The 19,134-nt window shown below is 38.0% G+C and overlaps 1 protein-coding gene across 9 annotated transcripts in view; it reads right to left on the bottom strand.

Annotated features, from left to right (window-relative positions):
* GPR156 (G protein-coupled receptor 156) overlaps window positions 1–19,134 on the bottom strand; it is a 99,747-nt gene that overhangs the window by 66,901 nt on the left and 13,712 nt on the right. For 4 of the 9 annotated variants that reach the window (XM_021070311.1, XM_021070318.1, XM_021070313.1 and 1 more), the window contains 2 exons: window positions 16,157–16,262; window positions 13,633–13,795 (listed from right to left, as the gene is read on the bottom strand). The exons of 2 other annotated variants lie outside the window; for them this stretch is intronic. The gene's annotated coding sequence lies outside the window, so the exon portion shown is untranslated. Of the gene's footprint in view, window positions 1–93; window positions 1,563–13,632; window positions 13,796–16,156; window positions 16,263–19,134 lie in introns of those variants that run through there. 3 more of the 9 variants (XM_021070310.1, XM_021070314.1, XM_003132650.4) reach the window with 2 other exon arrangements.

Here is a 19,134-nt window from a genome sequence, read left to right as displayed (position 1 = left end):
AACATGAAAAAATACAGTATATATTTAATTAAATACATTTTAAAACCTCTTTAATAAACAATATTTTAAAAACAAAGACAAAGCACATCTAACCATTAGCAGACATAAGGCTCTAAGTCCCTCTTCAGATCCTTTTCATGACCCAGCACTACAAAAACCTGCAGATGTGTGAGGCACATCTTCCTTTTTCTCCCTACAAGGAACCTCCTTGCCTTTCCAAGATCTTTCCGAACAACTCAGAGCTTAAGCTCTGTCTGATCTTGGGTGGTGGTGGGGTCAGGTGCCCAAGATGTCTGCCTGCGTCATCTGTCGGATGGTCCTGTGAGCTTCTGTTTGCCCAGTAAACAGAGGAACAACTCCGTGTCCAGTCAGCTGAGGTCACAAAAGGATACGCAAATCCTTTGCCGAGAGATTTTTGTTTTTAAACTGTTAAATTACTAGAAGTGTGGTAGGCTACTCAGGTAACAGGGAAAGAAACTGAGGGTTCTAGGAATTCCCAGAGTGAGTGAGTGGCTAGAGGATGGTATTATTTCTTTCAGAAGGTGATTGCAATACAAATACTGTGATCTAAAAAGAAGCTCTGCCTTGTAGAACAAAAGCAGACATGCGGAGAGGCTCAAATTAACCCCAGCAGAAAAGGCAGACACGTCCTCAATTCTTTAAAGCAATCTATCCCTTAACGGAAACAGATTTGAAATTTTGCCAATGGGAATTTAAAAGAGGATGCCACTTCTTTGTGTTTCTGAAACAGCTTAGTACGGTTTTCTTTTATTGTGGAGGAAAATTGAAAGAGGAAAAAATATCAATTATTATTATTTCAATGGCCACTGAACATAGGATTTGTGTTTAAGCCAGAACAATAGTGACAGATGTAGAATGCCATCTTTGGATTCTGCATGCTTAGACATGAACAATATAGCACCAGGTGTTGCCCATATATTGGCCTCTCATATCTTCCTGAATTATTTACCAGGTTCATTACAATGAAATCCCAAGAGAACGAAAAGCCACTCTCTCCTGTCAAGACATTTAAATTCTTGTGCAGTCCAGTTACATTACTAAATGCAAAATTCAGAAGTAAATATAAAAACATGACTATTAATTTAGCTGAAATTTTAATTGCTGAAAAGATAATTTTTTTCTAAGTTAAATATCCTCTATTGTGCCTTCTAGCATAGCGCAATACTATAAGCCACAGGGATGACCATATTGCATGATGTTCTGAAAGATATATTTTTCCATATTGTCATTTTAATTAAACTGGCAAAAAGTACACTTATATTTGAACTATTATTAAGTCCTTGTTTGTGTATCCTTACACCACATAGATGTGTGTGTATATGCATATGTGTGTGTGTGCATAAAACTTCACTTCGTTCTCCAGCAGAAGCAGGACTTGAATCCAGCATTTACCATTACAAGGTCCATGTCCTCCCAGTATACACCCTGCATGGGGCAGACATCCTGGACTGACCTCTCCTAAGAAGACACCAAATGGGGAGTTTCCATTGTGACTCAATGGGTTAAGAATCTGACTAGTAGCCATGAGGATGGGGGTTTGATCTCTGGCCTTGCTCAGTGGGTTAAGGATCTGAAGTTGCCATGAGCTATGGTGTAGGTCACAGATATGGTTTGGATCTGACATTGCTGGGGCATAGGCTGGCAGCTGCAGTTCTGATTATATCCCTAGCCCAGGAACTTCCATATGCTGCAGGTGTGACCTAAAAAGAGAAAATTAAAAAAAAAAAAAAGAAGATACCAAATGACCTGAGTTGCTTCATGTTTAGTTCTCAGAGCTCCATATCTATGGGCTCCCTGGACTGTAGCACACAATAGTGCGGCTATACCACTAATTCTCAACTGGGACAGTTTTGCACCTCCAGAGGACATCTGGCAATGTCTAGAGACACTAGTGTCAAAACTGAGAGAAGGGTGCCACTGACATCTAGTAGGTAGAGGCCAGGAATGCTGCTAAACATCCTATAATTCATACAATGGTCCAAACAACAAAGACCTATTCAGTCCCAAATGTCAATAATGCTAAGGCAGAGAAACCCTGGTCAACACTGTGGATCTCATAAGGACGAACAACCTTTAGCCCAAATCATTTTTGGAAGATTTTGTGAACACGATGGGATTGTCCATCTGAACATAAATTTTTGAGTACATTCTAAAGGTCCCCTTGGACAGACTGAACTCACTGGCATGGAACTGAGTGCTAGGCCCCCATTCAGTTCATGGATATCCAGTGGAGGAACTTTATAAACCATGATACTACGCTCCCCCATGAGGCAGGCATTCAGTTCTAACACTGTCACATAGTCACAGAGATGCACACATGAAGAGCTGATGAAACAGTGAATGTCTTGATCATTGAAAGGGGAGAGTTGAATGATTTCAAAAAAGTGTTGAGTGACTGGGAAACAGTATGTCAGAGGGTGTAACGGTGAGGCATCTGACCATAAGACAGATAAAGAATCCACAGCACAAAGAGAAATGTCTGCTGGGCTCCTCCAAGAGCAATCCCCCCTTCCCCTCCCTCAAAGTCTATAGAGGTAAACTGTCTAGTCCACAGATAGCAGCAGACTCAAGACCAAGCTTGGTAGGGCTTACAATTTATTTGACAGATTACAGAATCCAGCCCAGTAATTAGGATCAAAAAAACAGACACTCCATCAGCTACACTATTCCCAAGTACAAGATGGTCCTTAATAAGTTCACAACCCTCGACAGTCCCCATATCTTTCCACAAAATCTACCCTATTCGTCTACAATTTATTTCTGGCTCAGTGGTTAACGCATCTGACTAGGAACCATGAGGTTGTGGGTTTGATCCCTGGCCTTGCTCAGTGGGTTAAGGATCTGGCATTGCTGTGAGCTGTGGTGCAGGCTGCAGACGAGGCTTGGATCCCATGTGGTGTAGGCTGGCAGCTACAGCTCCAATTAGACCCCTAGCCTGGGAACCTCCATATGCAGCAGGAGCAGCCCTAGAAAAGACCAAAAAAAAAAAAAAAAAAAAAAAAAAAAAAAAAGAATTAACTGCTACTGTAATTGCCTTCCTGTTATAAACAACTTGAAATCCAGACAAAATATATGAAACAACTCTTTGCAGATATTGGATAACAGATACCACAGGACTTTGGAAAACAAATGAGGTGGACCTACAATTGACTGACACATATAAAATGAAGTATAAATAAATATTCTTTCAAAGACTACAATTGACCCCAAGCTCCTAATTGAAAGCATTTTCCAGGTCACAGTCCAAGGAGTGAAACCCAAAGGGAGGCTAAAAGTCTTCCTAAGGTAATGAGAGTGGATTGGAATTTAGGGACAGTGAGGCAAAGAGAATTTGTGAGACAGAGGAATGAAGAAGAAGGAGATACAAAGAGAGAGAGAGCTCTGGAAATCTGCAGGGGAATCTCTTCCAACTTTTTCTGAGTATTGATCTAGAAATGAGTTAGAGAAAACTACTTTAAGCAAAAGAAATAACCACTGGTAGGCTGTAGCTTAACAATTCCTGGAGTCCACATAGGGTTGGGAACACTTTGTGTTCCCATCAGACAGAGTGGAGAGACTTCATAATATAAAGGACAGTGGAAAGAATCCTCAGAAAAAATGGAACTAAATTAAGCCTAGACTAGAAACTACTTTGGACCTTCCCTAATAATGTTTAAGACTTAAAAGGATCAAACTGATCCACAAAAACTCAAATGCATTCCAAAACAAAACCCAGCACTCTTTAAAGGACTTCAACATGATCCAGCACTCAACAACATAAAATTCAAAATTTCTATCATCCAATGAAAAATTATCAGGCATACAAGAAAGCAAAAAAAAAAAAAAAAAAGAAAAAAGAAAAAAGAAAGAAAGAAAAGAAAGAAAAATGAAAAGAAAAAAAGAGACCTATAGCTATATATTTTAAAAATTCAATAAATGCATATAGAAATAGCAAAAATGATATAATTGGCATACAAGGACCTTAAAACAACCATGAAAAATATTCTCAAAGAGATAAATCAGAACATAAACAAAATGAGGAGAGAAATGGGCAATATAAAAAAGACCCAGGAATTTGTGCTATAGCACAATGGAATTGGGAGCACCTCTGCAGTACCAGGATGCAGGTTTGATCCTTGGCCCAGCACAGTGGGTTAAAGGATCCAGCATTGCTGTAGCTGTGGTACAGACTGCAATTGCAGCTTAGGTCTGATGCCTGGCCCAGAAATTCCATATGCCATGGGGTGACCAAAAAAGAAAAAAAAGAAAGAACCAAATCTTTTATTTATCTAATAAAATGGTTAAAATCTTTTTTTTTAATCTAGAGATAAAAGTATAATTCTAAAATTAAGAATACAGGAGTTTCTGTTGTGGCTCATCAGTAAACCCAACTAGTATCCATGAGGAGGCAGGTTCAATCCCTGGACCTTCTCAGTGGGTTAAGGACTCAGCTTTGCTGTGGGCTGTGGTGTAGGTTGTAGATGCGGCTTGGATCTGGCATTGCTGTGGCTGTGGTGTAGGCCAGCAGCTGCAAGCTCTGATTTGACCCCTAGCCTGGGAACTTCTATATGCCACACATGCATATATAAAAAGCACTAAATAAATAAATAAATAAATAAATAAATAAAATTAAGAGTACAGTAGACACTGCAAAAATAAATTCTGGTTACATTAAAGACAGCAAAAGAAATTACCAAAATGAAATATATAGAAGGAAAATAGTCAATAGAAATGGACATAGCTTCAGTGGCTTATTGAACAATAGCAAGTGGTCTAACATATGTATAATTGGAGTTCTAGGGGTGGGGGGAAGAGGGGAAAGCATTTGAAAGAAATAATAACCAAGGTTTTTTTCACATTTGATGAAAAGTATTAACCTACAGATTCAAGAAGCCCAACCAATCCCAAGCAGAATAAACACTGAAATACACACACCCACACACACATGCACACACCCACACCCACACAGTGGCACATAATAATCAAATTACTGAAAACTAGTGATAAAGATAAAATCTTAAAGCATAGGAAAAGATGGATCAACATCACTCATTACTGAAGAAATGCAAATCAAAACTACAATGAGGTGTTACCTCACACAAGTCAGAATGGCCATTATCAAAAGTCTACAAACAATAAATGCTGGAGAGGGTGTGGAGAAAAAAGAACCCTCCTACACTATTGGTAGGAATGTAAACTGGTAAAACCACTTGGGAGAACAGTATGGAGGTTCCTTAAAAATCTAAATAGAGAACTACTATATCCCATTCCTGAGCATATATCCAGAGAAAACCATAATACAAAAAGATACATGCACCCCAACATTTACTGCAGCACTACTTACAACAGCCAAGGATGGAAGCAACTTAATTGTCCGACAACAGAACAATGGTTAAAGAAGATGTGGTACATCTATATAATGGAACATTACTCAGCCATAAAAAAGAATGAAATAATGCCATATGCAACAACATGGATGGACCTAGAGATTATCATACTAAGTGAAGTTAAGTCAGGCAAAGAAAGACAAATATCATATATCTCTTATATGTGGAATCTAATAAAAATAATATAAAAATTTATTCACCCCAAGTTGCTGTGGCTCTGGTGTAGGCTGGCAGCTACAGCTCCGATTGGACCCCTAGCCTGGGAACCTCCATATGCCGCAGGTATGGCCCTAAAAAGACAAAAAAAACAAAAACAAAAACATTTATTCACAAAACAGAAACAGACTCAAAGATTTTGAAACCAAACTTAATGGTTACCAAAGGGGAAATGTTGCAAGAAGGGATAAATTAGGAAGTTTGGATTAATATATATACACTACTACATATAAAATAGATAAATAACAAGGACCTATTGTATAGCACAGGGAAATCTACTCAATACTCTAAAATAACATATGGGAAAACAATCTGAAAAAGAATGGATATATATATATGGATAACTGACTCACTTTGCTGTATACCTGAAATTAACACAATATTGTAAGTGAACTATGCTACGTTAAAAATTTTTTTAAAAGATAAAATCTTAGTTGCAGATTATGTACAGAGAAACAACAGTAATACTTAGAACAGATTTCTCACTTGAAATTATATAAGCCAGAAGAGAATGGAAAGACATCTTAAAAATCAAACCGTAATACAATATCCAGTGAAAACGGCTTTCAGAAATGAAGGTAAAATAAAGACATTTTCAGCAGAAGAAAATCTGAGAGACATGTACTACAAGAAATGTTAGAAGAAGTTCTTCAGGCAGAAGGAAAATGATATCAGATGCAAATATGGAATGAAAGGTGCTAGAAAGGGTGACTGAGTGGGTAAATGTAAAAAAAGTTTTTGTTATTTTTAAAGCTTGTATCCTTTCATTTTCAAACACAACTTCCTTGGTTCCTATTCTCATTGCCAACTGAGTTAGTGCTTGCATTACCAAAAATAAAGCTGAATCATAAAAGGCATCCAGGGCCATGAAGTGTTAAGATAAATGTGTAAGAGGTTGATGAATAAATGACTGCAGAACTCCATGGCGACACATTCCCTTTTCCTCCAAAACTCTGTTGCTTCCAATATTCATTCATTTAATAAAATGCTTTTGAGCACCAACAATATGACACTGTTCTAGGCACCTGGGATACACAGGTGAACAAAGGAAAGATCCCTACCTTTATAGATTTATATTACAATGGGGAAGTCAAACAGTAATCAGTGGACATACTATGTACATAAATTAAATAGCATTTGGAAGGTGTTAAGAACAATGGAGGAAAAGAGAGATTAGCGCAAGAGCATTTGGGAACATGGGAGGGGGAGTGAAGCAATTTTAAATGCGGTTGCCAGGTTTGTCCTCATAAACCTAAAAAATTAAAGGCTGATTCTATGGTGAAAATTATGACAGTGTTCCACATTTATCTCTCTCCTGTTATTGCAGGGAATGATTCTATTCAGAGTCATCTGCCAATAAAATAAATTTTGATAGGATTTGCTTCTTCCCTTTCCTTCAGCAATTTCTCATATTTCAGGTAACTATCATAAAGTACTGAGAGCTCTCTGATTAGCCCCAGCTCCACCACCTATATATAGAACCTTTCCATGTGTATCATCATCTGAACTGTCCCTCTTTTATCTAATTCCACTAGTCATGTTTCAGTGATTTCTGAGTGTAGTCCTTTGTTGTCCTAGTGTGAAATTATATTTAAATTTTTATTTTTATTTTTTAGGGCCGCATTCTCGGCATATGGAAGTTTCTGGGCCAGGGACTGAATCCTAGCCACAACTGTGACCTATGCTGGGCTATGGCAATGCTAAATCCTTTAAACCACTGTGCCAGTCTGGGGATGGAACCTGCACCTCTGCAGTGACCTGAACCACGGCAGTTGGATTCTTAACCCACTGCAACATAGTGGGAACTCCTAAAAATGTTTTTTCATTGATAGATATTTTTAAAACTTGGGAAAGTACAAGGAAGAAAAAAACAAGCTCCTAAAATTAAACATTAATTTGCCATATTCATTCCAATTTACCCTTCTCATCCATCAGCACCCATCTCCTGAGAAAAATCACTCTGCTGCTTTTTTATAAATATTTTTAAAATGTGTACTATCTCAATTTTTGGAAAAGGAGGAGGAAATATCTATATACTTCTATGATTTCCAGGACACATTGTTTTAACAAAGCAAGGTGCAGAAAAAAAAAATGTTGCCTCTTGTGTAAGAAAGGAGATGAAAATCACTTAGGTCACTGGTTTATTGTCAAAAAGAAACAGATCTTTTGCCCATTTTTCAGTTGGGTTGTTGGCATTTTTGCTGTTGATTTGTTACGTTGTTTGGATATTTTAGAGATTAAGTCCTTGTCAGTTGCATCATTTGAAACTCTTTTCTCTCATTCTGTAAGTTGTCTGTTTTTTTAATGGTTTCCTTTGCTGTGCAAAAGCTTGTCAAGTTGATTGGGTCCCACTGGTTTATTTTTGCTTTTATTTCTGTTGCTTTGGGAGACTGACCTGAGAAAACATTTGTAAGGTTGGTATCAGAGAATGTATTGCCTATCTTCTCTTCTAGGAGTTTGATGGTATCTTACATTTAAATCTTTAAGCCATTTTGAGTTTATTTTTGTGCATGGTGTGAGGGTGTGTTCCAGTTTCATTCATTTACATGAGGCTGTCCAGTTTCCCCAGCACACTTACTGAAAAGACTGTCTTTTCCCCATTTTATATTCTTGCCTCCTTTGTCAAAGATTAATTGACCATAGGTATCTGAGTTTGTTTCTGGGTTCTCTATTCTGTTCCATGGTTTGTATATCTGTTTTGGTACAAGTACCACCCTATCTTGATTACTGTGGCTTTGTAATATTGCCTGAAGTCTGGGAGAATTATGCCTCTTGCTTGGTTTTTGCTCCTCAGGATTGCGTTGGCAATTCTGGGTCTTTTGTGGTTCCATATAAATTCTTGGATTGTTTGTTCTAGTTCTGTGAAAAATGTCATGGGTAATTTGATAGGGATTACATTGAATCTGTAGTTTGCTTTGGGTAGTATGGCCATTTTACAATATTAATTTTTCCCATGCAGAAACATGGAGTATCTTTCCATTTCTTTGAATCCTCTTTAATTTCCTTGATTAATGTTTTATAGTTCTCAGCACATAAGTCTTTCACCTCCTTGGTCAGGCTTATTGTCAGGTATTTGATTTTTTGGGGTGTAATTTTAAAAGGTATTATATTTTTGTATTCCTTTTCTAGTATTTCATTGTTAGGATACAGAAATGTGACTGATTTCTGAATGTTAATCTTATATCCTGCAACTTTGCTGAATTTGTTGATCAGTTCAAGCAGTTTTGGGGTTGAGTCCTTAGGGTTTTCTATATATGGTTTCATATTATCTGCACAGAGTGACAATTTTACCTCTTCTCTTCCAATTTGGATACCTTTTACTTCTTTCGTTTGTCTGATTGCTGTTGCTAGGACTTCCAATACTATGCTGAATAAAAGTGGTGAGAGTGGGATGCTTGTCTTGTTCCAGGTTTTAGTTGGAAGGCTTTCAGCTTTTCTCCACTGAGTATTATATTTGCTATGGGTTTGTCACAAGTGGCTTTTATTATGTTAAGGTATGTTCCCTCTATACCCACTTTGGTAAGAGTTTTTATCAAGAATGGATGTTGAACTTTGTCAAATGCTTTTTCTGCATTTATTGAGATGATCATGTGGTTTTTGACTTTTCTTTTGTTAAGGGACCCCTCCTGCACTTTTGGTAGGAATATAAATTGGTACAACTGCTATGGAAAACAGTAGGGAGGTACCTTAGAAAACCATACATAGAACTACCACATGATCCAGCAATCCCGCTCTTGGGCATATATCTAGACAAATCTTTCCTTGAAAAAGACACATGGGCGTACCCGAAATGGCGCAGTGGAAATGAATCCGACTAGGAACCATGAGGTTGCTGGTTCGATCCCTGGCCTTGCTCAGTGGGTTAAGGATCTGGCGTGGCCATGAGCTGTGATGTAGGTTGCAGACATGGTTCGGATCTGGCATTGCTGTGGCTCTGGCGTAGGCTGGCAGCAACAGTTCCAATTAGACCCCTGGCCTGGGAACCTCCATATGCCTCAGGTGTGGCCCTAAAAAGACAAAAAGAAAAAGAAAACAAAAAAGACACCTGCACCTGCATGTTCATTGCAGCATTATTCAGAATAGCCAAGACATGGAAACAACCTAAATGTCACTGACAGATGATTGGATTAAGAAGATGTGGTGTATATATACACAATGGAATACTATTCAGCCATAAAAAAGAACAAAATAATGCCATTTGCAGCAACATGGATGGAACTAAAGACTCTCATACTAAGTGAAGTAAGTAAGACAAATACCATATGATATCAATTATATCTGGAATGTAATATATGGCACAAATGAAACTTTCCACAGAAAAGAAAATCATGGACATAGAGAAGAGACTTGTGGTTGCCAAAGGGGAGGGGGAGGGAGTGGGATGGACTGGAAATTTGGGGTTAATAAATGTAAACTAGTGCCTTTGGAATGGATAAGCAATGAGATCCTGCTGTATAGCACTGGGAACTATATCTAGTCACTTATGATGGAACATGATAATGTAAGAAAAAAATGTATACATGCATTAAAATTAAGCATATAAGCCAATTATTATGGATAATGAGAGCCAGTTTTCTCATAGTCAAGAGAAAGGAATTAAAAATAATGAGGAAAACTTAAAAAAAAAAGAAAAAAAGAAGAGCAATACCTATAAGAGAAGGAAAAGAACAAGGGGAAGGAGACAGAGAGGCAAAACAGACCTCTGTTTATAGCTCTGACTCTGAAACCATATAAATATTTACTTAATTTAAAAATTAAATCAAAAAGAAAAAATCAATATCTAAAAATTAGAAAACAAACAAGTTAACCTATCAAGTTGATGATATAACCACATAGAGAATTATTTTAATAATATTAATTTGATTATACATCCAAAGGACAAAAAAAATCCACAAAGAAATCTTAAATAGCATTAATTGGGTACTGTTCATCTTTCATACAGATGGATATGGACACATATATACACATACACACATATGTATCTATTAGATAAAGCAAATCAATAATTATATTCATGTCATCAGGAACTAAGATTTTCAAAGTAAGAGGAAAGATATAGGGGAGTTCCCAGTTGTGGCTCAGTGGTTAACGAATCTGGCATTGGTTGTGGGTTTGATCCCTAGCCTCGCTCAGTGGGTTAAGGATCTGGCATTGCGGTGAGCTGTGGTGTAGGTTGCAGATGTGGCTCAGATCCCGAGATGCTGTGGCTCTGGCGTAGGCCAGTGGCTACAGCTCTGATTAGACCACTAGCCTGGGAACCTCCGTATGCCGCGGGTGTGGCCCTAGATTAAAAAAAAGAAAGAAAGAAAGAAAAAAGACAAAAAAGAGGAAAGATATACATATATAGAATAAAATAAGTAAAAAAAATCTCTCAATCCTTTATTTAAATGGGAAATATCAATATGGACTCAATTTTTTTCTTTTTCTAAAACATTCTTATTTCCTATCTGTTAACTAAGGTTTGGAACTAATTAAACCCAGGAACAAAAAGCACTCCAAGTGCCCAGACTGTTGTCTCTAAAACCACTTTTCACTAAAAGGAGTCAGGTTTCTTTATTTAAGCTATTGAGCTGGAAGTATATAAGATGAAACTAGGCCATCTTGTCATACTAGAAAATAAAAAATTATCAGACTACAGAGACTGTAGAATCATGTCAAAGGAATGCAGGAGTCAACAGGCTTCCACTAGAGGATAATCTGAGCATCAGAAAAGAGAAAGAATATAACTGGGGAGTTCCCATCACGGCTCAGCGCTAACGAACCTGACTAGCATCCATGAGGACATGGGTTCGATCCCATGGCCTTGCTCAGTGGGTTAAGGTTCTGCTGCTGCTGTGGGCTATGGTGTAGGCTCGCAGTTACAGTTCCCATTCGACCCCTAGCCTGAGAACCTCCATATGCCACGGGTACAGCCCTAAAAAGACCAAAAAAAAAAAAAAAAAAAAAAGAATAACTGTAATGCACTGAAAGATATGGCACATAGTAGGCATGCAATAAATGATTACTAAATAAATGAATGAATTTAGCATTATAGGTATTAGTAAAATATTGTTGAGGGCATGGTCTACAACATTGACTTTAGTGGTTCTTCCTTGAGGACAGACGGCATAAATTTCTCGTACTTTTTCTGGAACATTTTAATGTCATGAATAGTATATTTCTTTCCCTTTTGGCTGCCAGGAAGCTTCGAATCAAATATAAGCTTCACTTAACTGCAACTGTGCAGTATTAAGTATTTCTGGCTTATTTTATTATCCTATGGCTATTTTCCTTCTGTCCTGGTTTTCTTACCGCTTCATTTTTTAACACAATACATTTTTTTTCTACGTTAAAAGCAGAAGAAGGGGAAATTTAGGTATTAGGGATGTTTTACTCAATCTAAGCAAATAAATACATTATTTGGTACTTCAGGCTCAGGTTACCCACCAGTAAGAGGTAAGTCAGAATCACAAGCTAATTCATAAAAACGTGTCTATTCAAACTTCTACCAATAGCATTGTTTTAGATATTTACTAAGGCACTGATACTGTCTGAAGTATTACCTCCCCATTAACTATGTTAATATAAGCAACAGATACATGGATAATTATAAATAGCAGAGAATGTAAAATGCATTTTAACTGCTTTTGAATGCATTGCCTCATGTTCTGGTAGCAGATTTACAAACATCCTGAATATGGGTCACTTATACTAACAGTACAATGCATGTCTATTAGCTGAGCATACACTGCTCCTTGTGGGGGCAGCAGGCAGGTACAAAAAGGGCAGAGGGGACTAAACCTCCCCCAGACCACTCACCACACAGATCCTCACCACAGAAGATGGCTGCAGTTGTAAATTCTAAGAGAGCATGAACATGAGATTAGGGTGAGAAAGTACTGCATATATATGAATGGACAGTTCAGTCAGGAAAAGTAAGTGAAGTCACAGAATGTTGGAGCTGGAAGCAACCTCAGATAATAGAGTCCAATCTCTTCACAGACTTGTAGTTGCCAAGGGAGGGCAGGGGAGGGGGTGGGATGGACTGGGAGTTTGCGGTTAGTAGATACAAACTATTACTATCCGTTACTGTTTAGAATGGATAAACAATAAGGTCTTACTGTATAGCACAGGGAACTCTATCCAATCTCCTAGGATAGACCATGATGGAAAATAATCTAAAAAATATGCATATATATATATAGCTATAACTATATATAGTTATATATAAATATTTATATTTTATATATTTGTAGTTATATTTATATATTTATATTTTTATATACTTATAGTTATATTTATATATAACTATATATATAGTTATATATATATATGTGACTGGGTCATATAAATGACTGGGTCACTTTGCCTTACAGCAGAAATTGGCACAGCATTGTAAATCAACTAAACTTAAATTAAAAATAAGTTTTAAAAAGTCCAGTCTCTTCATTTTACAGGTCAGGAAACTGCTCCACAGAAGTTGGGAGGCTCAGGATCACACGGTGAGTGTAGGAACAGAATCTTGGTCTCCCAACTTCAGTGCTCTTCCTACACTACTTTAAAGGACCTTGCAAGGAAGTTATGGTTGGCCTTTCATGCATTTGGAACAGCTGGGGCAAAGACTTGGCCTTGGGAGTGGAAGATGGACTTTGTGTGTGGAGGGGAGTGCTGAGTGGGAGATGACCAGGAGGAGGGCATGTCTGAATTGAACACACAGAATGTGTGCAGGGCTAGTGGAGGCAGCTGGAGCAGGTGAGGCCACTGGGGTAAGAGCTCTAGGGCTGCAGTGAGACGTCTGTGGAGGAGATCCAAGAGAGAAAAGGAACTTTGCAGAAGGGGAAAGAATATTCTCATGAGAGAGAATGAGTTTTATAACTTGTATGTCTTCTCCCGAACAAGATAAAGTGGACTGAATTAATCTGCTTCTCAGAACCTTAGATTTGCCTTATGCAAGATCAGAACCTTAGATTTCCCTTATGCAAGAGGGAGAAATGATAAAAAGTTCCCTTTTAAAGCCTTTGAAGTGCCTCCAATTAAGTTTTCCACTTACTTTCATGGTTTCTGAATAATCATCCTCAGGACCCTGGAGCAGGGCTGGTGCAGGGAATCTTGATTCACTGGAGGGAAGGGCAGGGGGAGGAGAGATGGCTGCTCCAAATGCACCCCTCTCAGAGGATTTTAGAAGCAGAAGAGAATCACTGGCTGTCCTTTGGCTGAGGTAGGGGGAAGTGAGAGGAGAGTGGATCAGATTTATTAATTTAGTGTGACTCGCAGAGAAAACAGAGCTTTTGGATCCTTGGACTCTGTAGGAATTCTTGGACTACCCCACCCTTCTTGCCTAATCCCTGTGTTCCAAAGCCTCTCTGGTGCTTCCAGCCCACCATCAGTGATCTCTCCATAATCTGGAGAACATTTCTTTTTTTTCTTTTACCTTTTTTTTTTTTTTGTCTTTTTAGGGCTGCACCTGCAATATATGGAGGTTCCCAGGCTAGGGGTCTAATCGGAGCTGTAGCCGCCAGCCTACACCACAGCCACAGCCACGCCAGATCCGAGCCGCATCTGCAACCTACACCACAGCTCACAGCAATGCCGGATCCTTAAACCACTGAGGAAAACCAGGGATAGAACCCACAACCTCATGGACCCTAGTCAATTCGTTTCTGCTGCGCCACGACAGGAACTCCTGGAGAACATTTCTGCTCAACATTACAGAAGGCCATACTCTACCTTTCAATTTTGTATTACTTGTAACTTTTCTTCAGCTAAACCTGATTTCTCCCTCTGTTTACAGTGTTTACATTTTTCTGGCTCCTTGATGGAATTAAAGTGAATCAGACTGGCCACTGGGTTGGGTCCCCCAGAGAATCTGAGAAACACTGCTACAAGCAGTAGGTTTACCGTAAACACTAGGTCAACTGAATGTACGGGCAATTTGGCCCCCCATCCTAGTACCTGGAGTTTGGCTTCACTTCGCATATCTTAGAACCATTGGGTATAATGAGTGGTACTGCAATGGACAAAGCCAAGGCTGAATTTAAATCTCAGCTCCATCATTCCCATCTGTGATGCCTTAGGTCAGTCACTTAACCTCTCCAATCCTTAGCTGCCTCCTCAGTGATATGAGGATAAAGCTATCTACACCTCATTGGTTTTGTTGGTGATTAAGTCATATGACATCTAGGTTATATGCAGAAATAATTGATGTACTAGATCATCAAAAAATATTGGCTTCTTTCATTTCCACAATAGAAAAGCATCATCTTTACAGAAATCTAGAGTCATAGAAGCAAGGTTATCTATCATGTTTCTCTAAAGTTTCTAACAGAATCCAAAATTCTAAATAATTGCTTTTTTTCTAACATGCAGAATAACAATCTTTATACTGTATTTAAAATCAGATTTTGTTAAGAATAATGAATTATAGATTCCTGACAGCAGAGGCCATGTTCATTAATTCAATCAATACTGATTGATCAACTACTACGTGTTGGTCACTGTGCTAAGAGCTAGGGATGCAGCAGGGAACAAGACAATGTCATCTTGCTCTAGCACCTAGCACAGTGCCTGGAACATAGCAGGTGATCAACACCTATTTGTTGAAGTGAACCCAGAGATGTTTAAAAGGCAGTATATAGTATAGGGGTCCTAGACTACTGGGAACCATCTTCAGGACATCTAGTTACTCCTGTAACCCAACAGAAACAGGAGGTCTGATTCACAAAAGAGGGCTGGAAAATCCCCCTGACTACTGGGAGTGAATCTCCTTTCAGAGACCTGCCCTGATATGTTTTGCTGACTCTCCCTGTACTCTCAGGTATAAACTGGCACAACCACACGGACTGGGTTGAGTCATTACTGCCTTATAGATGGATTCTAGAGACCTGTTAATATTCCACACTATTGCCAAGGACTGGTGTTGGGAATTAAAAAAAACCCAGGAACATACTAAAACCCTAAACAACTTCCCAGAGTTGCACTGTTATCTAAAAGCTGCTAGGTTCTATTATGCAAATTATGCCAATGATTTCCATAAAAACCAGTCACAAATGTCAATTAGTGCTCATTAATATGCAATAAAATTCTCCTTTGAAAACTATTAAGAGCCAAGAATGAATTCCACTTGGCTGCCCTCCTTTAATGAGAACTGTTGTGAAGTGCTCCATGCTATTTCTCATCAGTGAAACAGTAAGGAGTCATGACAAATCAAGCTTCAGGCAACAGAAGGACCAGAAAGAATTATCATTTGAAGGTTTCAGAGGCTGGTTTTGAACAGTTCAAGTTTTATGTTACTATAGCTGAGAACTCAGTCCTGATGGGTAGCCAGAACATAGGCTGAGTAGAATTCATTAATCTACCTTGCAAATGGAGCCATGGTGATACTGAACTCCTTTGAATGATGTTTGTGAGGGTGTCCCACAGTTAGGAAAAGGTAAATAGTACTTTGTTCCTGAGGTTCGGTCTGTTCAGGAAACTGAATGTTCTAATCCTCAAAAGAAGCAGAGATCCAAGGCCTTTGAAATTAATGGAACTCATCCCTGAAAAGCATTCTGGTTAGAATTTTTATGTGAACTTACATGCTGTGTCTCTAAATTCCAGTTTCATCTGGACATTGGATTTCTCTGAACTGTTGTTCAGCGTTGCTGTGCAACCCAGGACACTTGTGTGAGAGTGATTCAGGCTCTTTGAGGATAAAGAGATGGAAAACATAAGCGATTGTTCATTCTGCAATCAATTCCTAAATGTCCTAAACTTGGCCTGAAAGCAGGGGGTAGAGAATAGGCTTTTCTAAGTATAGTTAAACTCAGTGGTTATCAAATTTCAGTGCACATCAGAATCACCTGGAGAATGCCTTACAATACACGGATTGCAAGCATTTACTGCCAGAGGGTCTGATTCAATAGGGCCTGAGGCTCTGCATTTCTGATAGGTTCCCGGGTGATGCTGTAGCTGTTGATCTGGGAATCATACCCTGAGGACCCAATTCTAGCTTAAGGAAACAGAAGGTTCTCATTGGAGTTGGAACCACACAACCCTTGGAATAACCTTTAACTTGCTACTCCACACTACTATGATGAAGCTCATGCACATATAAACAGACCAAGTCACTTGAAGCACCATCACAAGAAATTAATTTCAGAGAAGCACTACTGAGAAATTAGACCCAGAGCAGCACTCAATTTTTCCATTCTTCAAACCGTGATTCTTAATGTTTTGGGGCATGAGCTACTGATAGAAGCTATTAGCCCTCTCCTGAAAAACATACACAAATACGTAATACTTTATATATAAAATCAGGAGGGGGAAATCACAGCCCACCCATCAACCCCTCCTACAAAGCCCACTCAGGCCAAGTGAGGAGGCTCATTTCAAACTACAATTCAGATGAAGTCAGGGATAAATTTTCTTAAGTTTCTCTTCATATTGTTCTCATAAATCAAATATTTCTTTGTGGCTACCCACAAATAAAGCAAGATGCATTTAAATGATGAAGGCTATGAAAAACTGTCACTAATTAAAACATTTTAATAATCCTTTTAAAATGTTCATTCTATCTAGTAAAATGATCTTTGTCTTTTAATTGGGATATTATTTTTTTTTCTTTTTAGGGCCACACCTGTGGCATATGGAAGTTCCCAGGCTCGCAGTCAAAATCGGAGCTACAGCCAAGAATTTTTCTTTAATAAATCTGGTCTTTCATATTCTCTAATGCTTATTTAATAAAACTTGGTAGTTTGTATCTTTCAAGGGATTTGCTCATTTCATCTAAGGTGACAGAATTTCTGCAACAAAGCTGTTTATAATATCTATAGAATTTGCAGTGTTGTCACCTCTTTAATTAACGATATTAGTAAATTGTCCCTGCGTTTTTTTTAAATCCTGATCATTCTGGCTAGAGCCTTCTTGATTTTATTGAATTCTAAATAAATCAGCATTCACTCTGACTTTTCTCTACTTTTCTATGTATTTTTATTTCTGCTCCAATATTCATTTCCTTTCTTCTGCTTATTTTAGGTCTCATTTACTGTTTTTCGTTCTAGTTTATTAGGATGGAAGCCGAGGACATTTATATGAGACTTTTCTTCTTATAAGCTCTCAGTGCTATAAATTTCCACCTAAGTACAGGCATACCTCAGAGATTCTGTGAGTTCATTTTCAGACCACTGCTATAAAGCGCCAATTGCAATAATGGGATTCACACAAATTTTCTGGTTTCTCAGCATGTACAAAAGTTATGTTTACATTATAGATTACATTATAGATTACATACATTTCTATTAAGTGTGCAATAGCATTATATCTTTAAAAAGTGTATGTATATTAATTTAAAAAGACTTTACTGCTAAAAAATGCTAACCATCATCTGAACCTTCAGCAAGATATAATCTTTTTGCAAGGGTAACATCAAACATCACTGGTCACAGATCACCGTAACAAAAACAATAATAATGAAAAAAGTTTGAAATATTGCAAGAATTACCAAAATGCAACACAGAGACACAAAGTGAGCAAATGCCATTGTAAAAACAGCATGGATAGAGTTAGTCAATGAAGGGTTGCCATAACCCTTTTTTTAATTTGTAAAAAAGTCAGTATCTGTAAAGTGCAATAAAATGAAGTATGTCTATACTGCTTTTGATATATAACTTTATTTTCATTCAGCCCAAATTAATTTCTCATTTCCCCTTTGACTTCTTCTTTGACTTATGGGCTATTTTGAAGTGCACTATCATTTTCAAATATTTGAAGATTTCTATCATTGATTTTTTTTTATTGGGTCAAGCCATTTTATATGGCTTGAATCCTTTTAATAGCATTGACACTTATTCTGGAGCCTGGAATATGGTCTATCTTGATAAATGTTCCATTGGTACTTGAAAGGAATGCATATTTTGCTGTCAGTAGGTAATGAGGTCAAGCTGACTGATTATGTTGGTTCCTTCTTCTATATCCTTAATTGTTTTCTGTCTTCTTGTTACATCCATCACTAACAGAAAGTGAATGAAATTTTGGACTACAATTATACATTTGTCTATTTCTCCTTGGAGTCATATCATTTCTACTTCATGTATTTTTTTTTTATATATTTATCTCACCTCGACTCTCTTTTCCTCCTTTTCTGACTTCTTTTAGGTGAACTGGGTATTTTCTATGATTCCATTTTATTTCTCTTTTGGCTTATCGGCTATCTTCTTTGCTATGACTGCTTTTGTGTCTATACAGATAGATCTTTAACCCATCTTAGTCTACCCTCGAGTGATATCATAGTGTAGTATGACAGCACAGATTCACATGTAGTATAAGAACCTGACTAGGGAGTTCCTGTCCTGGTGCAGTGGAAATGAATCCAACTAGGAACCATGAGGTTTCGGGTTCAATTCTTGGCCTCGCTCAGTGGGTTCAGGATCTGGCGTTGCTGTGAGGTGTGGTGTAGTTCACAGATGCGGCTCGGATCTAGCGTTGCTGTGGTTGTGGTGTAGACCGGTGGCTACAGCTCCAATTTGACCACTAGCCTGAACCTCCATATGCCATGGTGCGGCCCTAAAAAGACAAA

This window comes from Sus scrofa, chromosome 13, assembly GCF_000003025.6.
Source record: "Sus scrofa isolate TJ Tabasco breed Duroc chromosome 13, Sscrofa11.1, whole genome shotgun sequence".
NCBI classification, from domain to species: Eukaryota; Metazoa; Chordata; class Mammalia; order Artiodactyla; family Suidae; genus Sus; species Sus scrofa.
The sequence above is the reverse complement of the archived record's forward strand: the minus strand, read 5'-3'. Positions and strand labels throughout refer to the sequence as shown.